We start from the raw sequence: 8,825 nt of genomic DNA on the forward strand, positions 1-8,825 counted from the left end.
ACACCCAGCCCCTCTCTGTACTCTTGCAGAGTAGGGGGAGCTTTCTGGGCACCCTGAGAAAATAACAGGTGCAGGGGCCTGTAAACAAATCAGATTTCATGCAAATCTGCCAAGGCCAGGCCCTCAGGATTAAATTTTCAGCGTCCATAATGTTGATCAGGGACACCTGTTCCCAGGTGGCTCCCACCTGTTATCCACAGAGGCATAAACACTCAAAGCCTAGGTGACCAAAAGACATGAATGCCCTTGAGCCAGGTGACTGCCTTTCACTCTACTCCATGACCTGGAGTTTGGTTCCTGCTTCCCTTTACCAGGAGCCATTAACTTGGTTCTTCTTCATCCTTCTCAGCCTCCGGGGCCCAGGAAGCCATGGCTAGATCTGATTTTATCTTAACTCCGTCGCTAATTTTCTGTGACCTTGGAGTCATCTAAACTCTCCTCCAATTACCAATGACTCCTCTCCAAAGTGAGAGCGAACAGTCCCCAGGGAAGTCCTGCGTGGTAGTGAGGTGACACACGCCAGGAAGAGCCTGGAACACCTGGAGACGCAGTCAGCGCTATTTTTATTTTGTACCTGCGAGCAGCAGTCTCTCCACGAGTGGGCTGTGTTGGCTTCTCCACCCATAATGTTTGTGGTCGGATCATGTCTGTATTTAAACCAAACACAATATTTAAGCCACCAGAAATAAGAAAACAAAGAAGGGAAAATTCCATCGCATGGGCTCCATTCCCCCCGTCAGTCTATTCATGCAGATGGTGATAATTAGTGGCATCGCTTGACTGCACCTGTTGTTTATGCATGTGTTCCACCTGTATGAATGTGTGCAGAACATTCTGGAAGAATCTACCTAGCAGAGCTATGGGATCAGATAGAGCCTGGAGCTCTAGGATACAGCTTTGGCTCTTTGCTGGAGTCAATAACAGAGCTCTTGCTGGGTCTGATGGCACACATCTCCAACCCCAGGCCTCAGCAGGTAGAAGCCAGTAGGAAGAGAAGGTGTTCAAAGCCAGCCTGGGAAGCATGAAACCCTGCCTCCTAGCAATCAAACCAAAAACAGGACAAAGAAGACCGTTCCCAGTAGCCAAGTGTGAACAGCTGGGCTCCAGGCTCCTCTCTCTGCCTCCCATAGTTCTGGTGACACAGCTGAACTTAAATTCCTGCTTACAATGACAGCAGCCCTGACCCAGTAGTTTCTTAAAATTCCTTACACCAAGGCCCACTGCAGAATCCCAAACTGAATCCTTTGGGTGATGCATGGGAGAAAAGCCTGTTTTAAATACCACATGGTTTGACACTCAGAGAGTCTAGGGGCATCTGGACCAAAAAGAGCTCAAAGTTTTGAGTGGAATTGTGTTCTAAGCTTTGCCAGAACCTTGTCTTGCCTAGGTGACCCTGGGCAAGTCACCTTCCTCTGGGCCTGCCTGCCTCTAAAGACTACTGGAATAACTGAATTCCCACTCATACCTCACCAACCCTGAGGACTTCCTTGAAGTCTCCAGAAGTTTCTAGGGGGAGGTGTTCTGCAGCACAGAGGCTAAGCATCACATTTGGGCTGGATCTTCTAGGAGTATCTGTCTGTCATACGGATACAAACAGCTGTAGATCTAGTTTAAGGCGACATACACAGAAATAGTGAACCTAGAAATCCTATTTTAAATGTTAATCCCCAAGACGCTCGAGGATTGAGACTGTGATTCCACATCCTTGGCTGTAATGAATAATCTAGACTCAGCTTATGGGTCTGAGGCGTCCCCATCCCAATGGTCTGCACTATAGTACACCTTCCCGTCCCAGGAGCAGACCTAAACAGAGAACTACCTGGGCCTTGAGCCAGAATGGGAAGCTGAGCTAGGGACTGAATCTGATCCCTTCCATCCACGTATTGAAGTCCTAACACAAAGTGGCTGTATTTGGAGACAGAGCATTTATGGATGCTATGATAGTTAAATGAGGCCATAAGGCTGGACTTCCAGTCTAATAGGACTGGTACCCATATAAGATGGGGAATGAGAAACTAAAGGGGGACATGAAATGCCCCCAGAAGTTCTGTGTTGAAGGCTTGGTCCCCAGTGAAGTGTTCAGAGGTGGGGCTTTGAGGAAGTTATTGGATCATGAGGCTCCCTCTCAATCAAGGAGTTAGTCCATTGAAACATTCCTAACTAAATGGACATGGGAAGATGGTGGAACCTGCTTGTTCCCAGGCTCACCCTCTGTCTATCCTCAGCCACCACTGGGAGAGCAACATTGCCCTACAATGCATTCTCAGCATGTTGCTCTGCTTCACCACATGCCCATGGCAATGGATCTGGCCAGCTATTGACCAAAAGCTTTCAACTGTAAGCCAACAATAAATCTGCCCTCCTTCAGGTTAATTTCCTCAGGTCTTTGGGCACAATGATGAAAACCTAACAGAAGCAATTGGTGAAGCGTGATGTTAATAAGCTTACAGGTTCTGAGTTTGCTACTATAGTAATAAACACTTACACTCACTTGACTAAAGCATCTCTGTTTAAGCACTTTCCTAAATACCACTGGCTCTTTACTACTACCCTGAGAGATAGGAGTTTATTCCAGTTTGTAAGCACAGAATCGGTCTGGGCTATGAATGACCGAATTCACCCAATAATGGGCAGTCTCGCAGCATTGACCCCACATTCCATTCCATACCCAGCATCCTATTTCATCTTATATTTGTTTCAGACAGAAATGAACCATAGCTACAGACTGTCCCTCAACTTATGCCCCTACCTCATACTATACACTGCAGGCTCTGGAGTGTCAAGTGAATGGTCAAATGGCTTAATGTAAAGCAAGTTTTCCCAAATGGGGTCCCACAAAACCCCAATTCCTAACTTTTATGTATAAAGGGGGAAGTTGTCCTGTGGTCAACTTTAGACAATTATGTTAGCAATTAAAAGCTCTGAGGAATCTTGCAACAAAGAATAACTATAAATTTAATTTCAAGATCATGACAACTTGCTTTCTTCCAGTAGTTTAACTCCTTATATCATGCCTGAGCCAAGGAAGCCTGTGCCTGTCCCAAAGAAGGGTTCCATGAAGGCCATGACCAAGGTGAGGAAGAAAAGCAACAGGGACAAGTGCAGCCTCAAGGAGAACTACTCAGTGTACGTGCACAAGGTGCTGAAGTGGGAACACTCGGACATGGGCATCTCCTCCAAGGCCGCAGGCCTCATGAACTCATTGTCAACATCTTCGAGCACATGCCAGGCCAGGCCTCGCATCTGGCGCCTTATGACAGACACTCGGCCATCACATCCCAGACAACCCAGAAGGCCGTGCACCTACTGCTCCCCAGGGAGCTGGCCAAGCATGCCATGTGAGAAGGCACCAAGGCTGTTACCAAGTACACCAGCTCCAAGTGAGATCGTTGAGCTCACTCCTAACCCCAAGGCTCTTTTCAGAGTCACTCAACAATGAAGAAAGAGAGAGAGAGAGAGAGAGAGAGAGAGAGAGAGAGAGAGAGAGAGAGAGAGAAAGGAAAGGAAGGAAGAAAGGAAAGAAAGAAAGAAAGAAAGAAAGAAAGAAAGAAAGAAAGAAAAGAAAGAAAGAAAGAAAGAAAGAAAGAAAGAAAGAAAGAAAGAAAGAAAGAAAGAAAAGGAAGAAAGAAAATTCTATTAATTTGTCTAGCAAGATCTTGGTCCAGAGAGCAGGTGATGCAGGATGGAGACACGTCAGTGCTTAAAAGTAGATACTTACTCCTGATGCCAGAAATAATGGATCATTGAAGCAAGAAGAATTAAAACCACAATCATTGTCTTAACTACATTTGACTCCAAAACCTGTCACTAGAATGCTCTATTACATAAGCTGATTAAATAGCTTACTGTTCATGTGCAAATATACATTTTTCCTTATAATATACTAAACAAAACACTGATTACTTTTATCTCTTTCTGTGTTTACCAAAAAAAAAAAAAAAAAGTCATTTACTAACACAGAACTGATCTTAAATCATCTACCAGCCCAAGGCTGAGATTGTAAAAGAACGAACAAGGAAGATGGAGGGGACGGAGGAGACAGGGCATGGAGAAGCTCACTGCACCGTCTACTACAGTGACTATATACAGTGTGGTATAATACAAGGTTCCAAACTATGGGCTACTGGGGGCGGGGAAGTCTATAGGAATGGATATTTGGTTTTTGGATGAATTTGGTTTTCTCAATGGGGAAGCACTAAGGTCAAGATCTGACCTATGTACCTCTGTGAGAATGGAAAGCCAAGAAGAACAGAGACCAGAAGGGGTGCGGGGCGGGGAGGGGGAATAAAAAAACAGGCCCTGGATTTAGAAACTGGGCCTCACAAGGGGAGAGAGAGCAGTGGGAAGCTTGGCCTGGTACCACCCGTGATGCTTCTGGTGTAAACAGGGCCAGCCAGAAACAGGAAGTAATAGAAACAGAAGCTCATGAGTTTACACACACTATCTACAGACCTTTCTAATGATCTCAGTCCTCACAACAGCCTCATTTAATGCATGGGGAAACTGAAGCAGGAGCAGATAAGTAGCTCACCCAGTTTCACAAAGCTAGTAAATGGCTGGATCACAAGTACACCTCAACACCTGACTTTACTTGCAGACTCATGGGGGTTCAGAGCCAAGAAGGCAGATGCCCATGTCTGGTAAAGTGAGGGAGAAACCAGCGCAAATGGGACTATGATGTCATAGAAAGTCAGACTAGGGAATGGGAAGTGGTAAGGGTCTAGTTCCAATCCCTCCTTTACCCAGGTGAGTGAGGCTTGGTGGCAGTTCATTCTTCAGAAAAGTTTGTGGCCTCTTATGACTCCATGTTCAAGCTTAGATTGAAATGCATGGGGCAGCAGTTCAAGTCCAGGCAGGGGCCTTCGTGAGATTCCCTCCTAGAGTTGGGAGCCTGGCATGAGATGGTTGAAAGGCCAGCATGGTTGTGAACAACATGAAAGACAGACTCTCTCTCTTGCTTTGTCTCTCCCTCCCCACTAACACAGTAAGGAACCTTGAGATACGTTCATAGCTCTCTTTAAAGTTGAAGCCTGGAAGTTTGATTAACTGAAGTGCCAATGAATTATATGGATTGGGTTACTCACAGCTGGTATGAACAGATCATTGGTGATGCTGGTGGGCTCTCCTTGAAGGACTGGGCAGAGCAAGCGGGTGGCAAGAGGGGGGGACAGGGACACAATGAGGAAGAGGACACACCATATACCTGCCTGACACACACACACACACACACACACACACACACACATGCACTCACGCACAGCCCCGGGGCACCGTGAAGAGGATACAGGTGCACAGGTACATGTAATCTCATTGTCTTTCAGATGCTGAGCTGAGGAAGAGTACTCCAAGACCAGCATTGACTTCCTCAACCTCTTCTTCACTGTACAAAGATCCACTGTTGGCTCAGCCTTCCCTTCTGTGCATACCGTCTCCCTTCCTCTCCTACAACCAACTCCCTTCATTCTCCCCTGGCTGCTCCAACCCTCCCCGAGCCAGCAGAATTGGTGGATGCAGCTAACACCTTGGCATGTGAATTAAGCAGTGCTAGAAAACACATTGGAGAGTGATGGACCCAGGTTAAAAACTAAACAAACAAAACAAAACGAAAGGACAGGGTTCACAACTTGGGAAGCACCATGACTTAGCTGTTCGTTCCAGCAGGGTGCTCCTGAGGACAATAACATAGGGAGAACTCCCCATTCAGTAACTGTTAAAAAGCCAATGTGACCCCCAGGGTATTGATGCCCCAATTTGCTAGCCAAGAGGGCAAGGGAGAGCTACCACACAGATGCTGAGTTCAGTGCAAAGCTGGCCTCTTGGGTCTGTTGGTTCTGGGTTTCATGCCCCTCTCAGATCTTCCTGGAACAGTAGTATCTCAAGCACTGCTTGTTCCCTCTAAGATGAACTTGGAAGAGGACGTGTGGCCAGAACACTGATTGTAACCTGACAACAAGCGTACAACATTTGAAAGGGTCTGAGTTAATTCTCAAAAGACAACACACAACAAAATCAAGATTTGGACCCGTCTTCATTCCAGATACACAAGCCACCTTCAAACAGGTCGCAAAAGTAAATATGAAAGCTAAAAGTCTTGAACTCTTAGAAGAAAATACAGGTATAAGTCTTTGAAGTATTGACTGAGGCAATATTCTCCTACAAACATCGAAACCACAAACAAAAAGAAAAAAACGGTTGGATTTATAAATGCTAAAAATGTTTGACCAGTAAATGGTGCCACAAGAAAGTGAAAAGGTGCCAGGCGGTGGTGGCGCACACCTTTAATCCCAGCACTCGGGAGGCAGAGTCAGGCAGATCTCTGTGAGTTCGAGGCCAACCTGGGCTACCAAGTGAGTTCCAGGAAAGGCGCAAAGCTACACAGAGAAACCCTATTTCGAAAAACCAAAAAAAAAAAAAAAAAAAGAAAGTGAAAAGGTGGCACACAGAACAGGAGAAAAATGTACAGATCATATCTGATAAGGGATTTGTTTCTAGTGTATATATAAAGAACTGTAATGTAAGCCACTCACTTTTTAAAGTGGGCAAAAGATCTGAATACATTTCTCCAAAAAAGGCATACAAATGGCCACTAAATATACAGAAAGACACTCATTATTAGTAGCAATCAGGGGACTGTAAAAAAAAAAAAAATACCACTCCATTCCAAGTAAGGTGGCCAGGAGCAAAATGAAGGTTAGTGAGAATTGACAATCCCATAGAGAAATTCAAATCCTCATGTTCTGCAGGTGGAATGCAAATGGTGCAGTTGCTTTGGAAAACTACTTGGCAGCCCTCAAAACTATAAGGACCTAAGAATTTACTCACAAGAGAAATGGAAACTAAAATCACACAAAAAAACTTGCACTTGAGGGCTAGAGATCAGCAGTTAGGAGCTCCTGTAGAGGACCTGTGTTTGGTTGCTAGGATTCACATGGCAGCTCACAGCCGTCTGTAACTTCAGTTCAATGGGATCCAGTACCCTCTTCTGGCCTCCATAGACATTGGGCACACATGTGGTACATATATACATATATGCAGGAAAACACTTATACACATAACATTTTAAAAAATAAGATTTTTAAAGGAATATTTTAAGACATGCATTCAAATGTTCATATTAATATGCATAATAGTCGAAAGATGAAACCACCCAGATACCCACCAACAAAACATGGTATATCCAATTAGTGGAATATCTGTCAATAACACGGAATGAAGGTCTAATAATACTACAACAAGAGTGGACCTTGAGAACGTCACAGTGTGAAAGAAGTCACAGAAAGACCCCATGGATCCATTAACGTGAACTTTTCAGAAAAGGCAAGGAGCCGAAACAAAGCTCATGGTTTACAGGGGTTGGAGATTTGGGGAAACTGGAACCAGATGGCTAACGACCAGAGGGGTTCTTTCTGGGTGAGGGGCTGTCCTAAAGTTAGACAGTATGCATAAAAGCATAAGGAAACCTGTACCATTGCACGCTAATTGAAGATGGAGTGCTGCTGTAGTGATGGTGGGTGATCCCATGAACACAGTGAAAGAGACCGACATAGACACATAAAGAGCACCTTCAAATGCTCTACATAATGCACCAAATGTGATACTTCAATAGTGTGGAATATGGATTGTACAACAACAACACAGTTTAAAGCAGAAATATCAATGAAATTGCTCGGACCCCATTTTAAAACAGAGCAGGACAGCGTCGAAGTTTGCTTTGTCTGGAAGCCCCTAGCTTTGTAATATTGATGTTCTCATATAGACCACATTTTTTTTTTTCAGCATACTTTTTCCTCAAACACTGGAGCTTTTTTTTTTTTTTAACATCCTGCTAAGCCTGTAAAATAAACTGATAAAGAACAGTAAAATAAACTGATAAAGAACCGCATTAAGATGGAAGCTGTTGCTAGACAACGTCAGAAACTCCAGGGCATCGTGAAGCCACCGAGGCTAGAAAAGCTTGACGCTAGGGAGGATGCTGTAGCCCAGGAAGACAGTGAGACAGATGGGTGGGGGCACAGAGTTGTGATGTTGCCTCTGAGCCCCCGGCTTGGGCCAAGAGAGAGCCACTCGGCCCAAGAGGAAGACCTAGACCACCCAAAAGGCCAGGGTGCTCATTACCTGTTGTTGACTGCGGCCTCCCAGACAGCTTCAGAAGCACACTGAGACTTTCTTCCTGTATCGTGGGAGCACCCCCATCTCAGCAGAGGCCTGCTGATCTTGGCATGGGGTGCAACCCCCCCCCCCCCACATACACCCAGAGCTCATGGCAGCCAGGCTCTGTTTTGCCCGCTACAATGGTGAGTGTCTTGCACTTCTACCTGTTAATGAGGAGAGAGGCGCAGAGCAAAACATCCAGCAATGAAACTCACAGATGATACTAATTTGGAAGGTGTGGGCAACACCAGTACTAGGAGAGAAAGCCTGCAGCTGTGGAGGCGGAGGTTCGTAACCCAGACCAGAGCAAGTCAAGGGAGGCAGCTGAGACACCACGTGTGTGCACGAACTCTTTTGGCCAAGAGAAGCACGCAGGTGGAGTTGGGCTGGTGACAAGAAACCATAGTAGGGGCTCAGTGGTTAAGAGTGCATAGTGTAGGCAGATCTCTGTGAGTTCGAGGCTAGCCTGGGCTACAGAGTGAGTTCCAGGAAAGGCACAAAGCTACACAGAAACCCTGTCTTGAAAAACAAACAAACAAAAAGATTGCATACTGCTCTTGCAGAGGACATGAGTTTGGTTCCTATTTACCCACTCAGTCTGGTGGCTAACATCCACCTGTAACTCCAGCTCTAGGGGATCTGACACCCCACTCTTCTGGACACTGAAGGTACCC

General features: G+C 45.6%; 1 pseudogene; it reads left to right on the forward strand.

Annotated features, from left to right (window-relative positions):
- Nucleotides 1-3,010: 3,010 nt before the first annotated feature.
- Nucleotides 3,011-3,384, forward strand: LOC131905731 (histone H2B type 1-H-like; annotated as a pseudogene).
- The last annotated feature ends 5,441 nt before the right edge of the window (nucleotides 3,385-8,825 follow it).

Source organism: Peromyscus eremicus, chromosome 3 (genome assembly GCF_949786415.1).
Source record: "Peromyscus eremicus chromosome 3, PerEre_H2_v1, whole genome shotgun sequence".
Classification (NCBI taxonomy): domain Eukaryota; kingdom Metazoa; phylum Chordata; class Mammalia; order Rodentia; family Cricetidae; genus Peromyscus; species Peromyscus eremicus.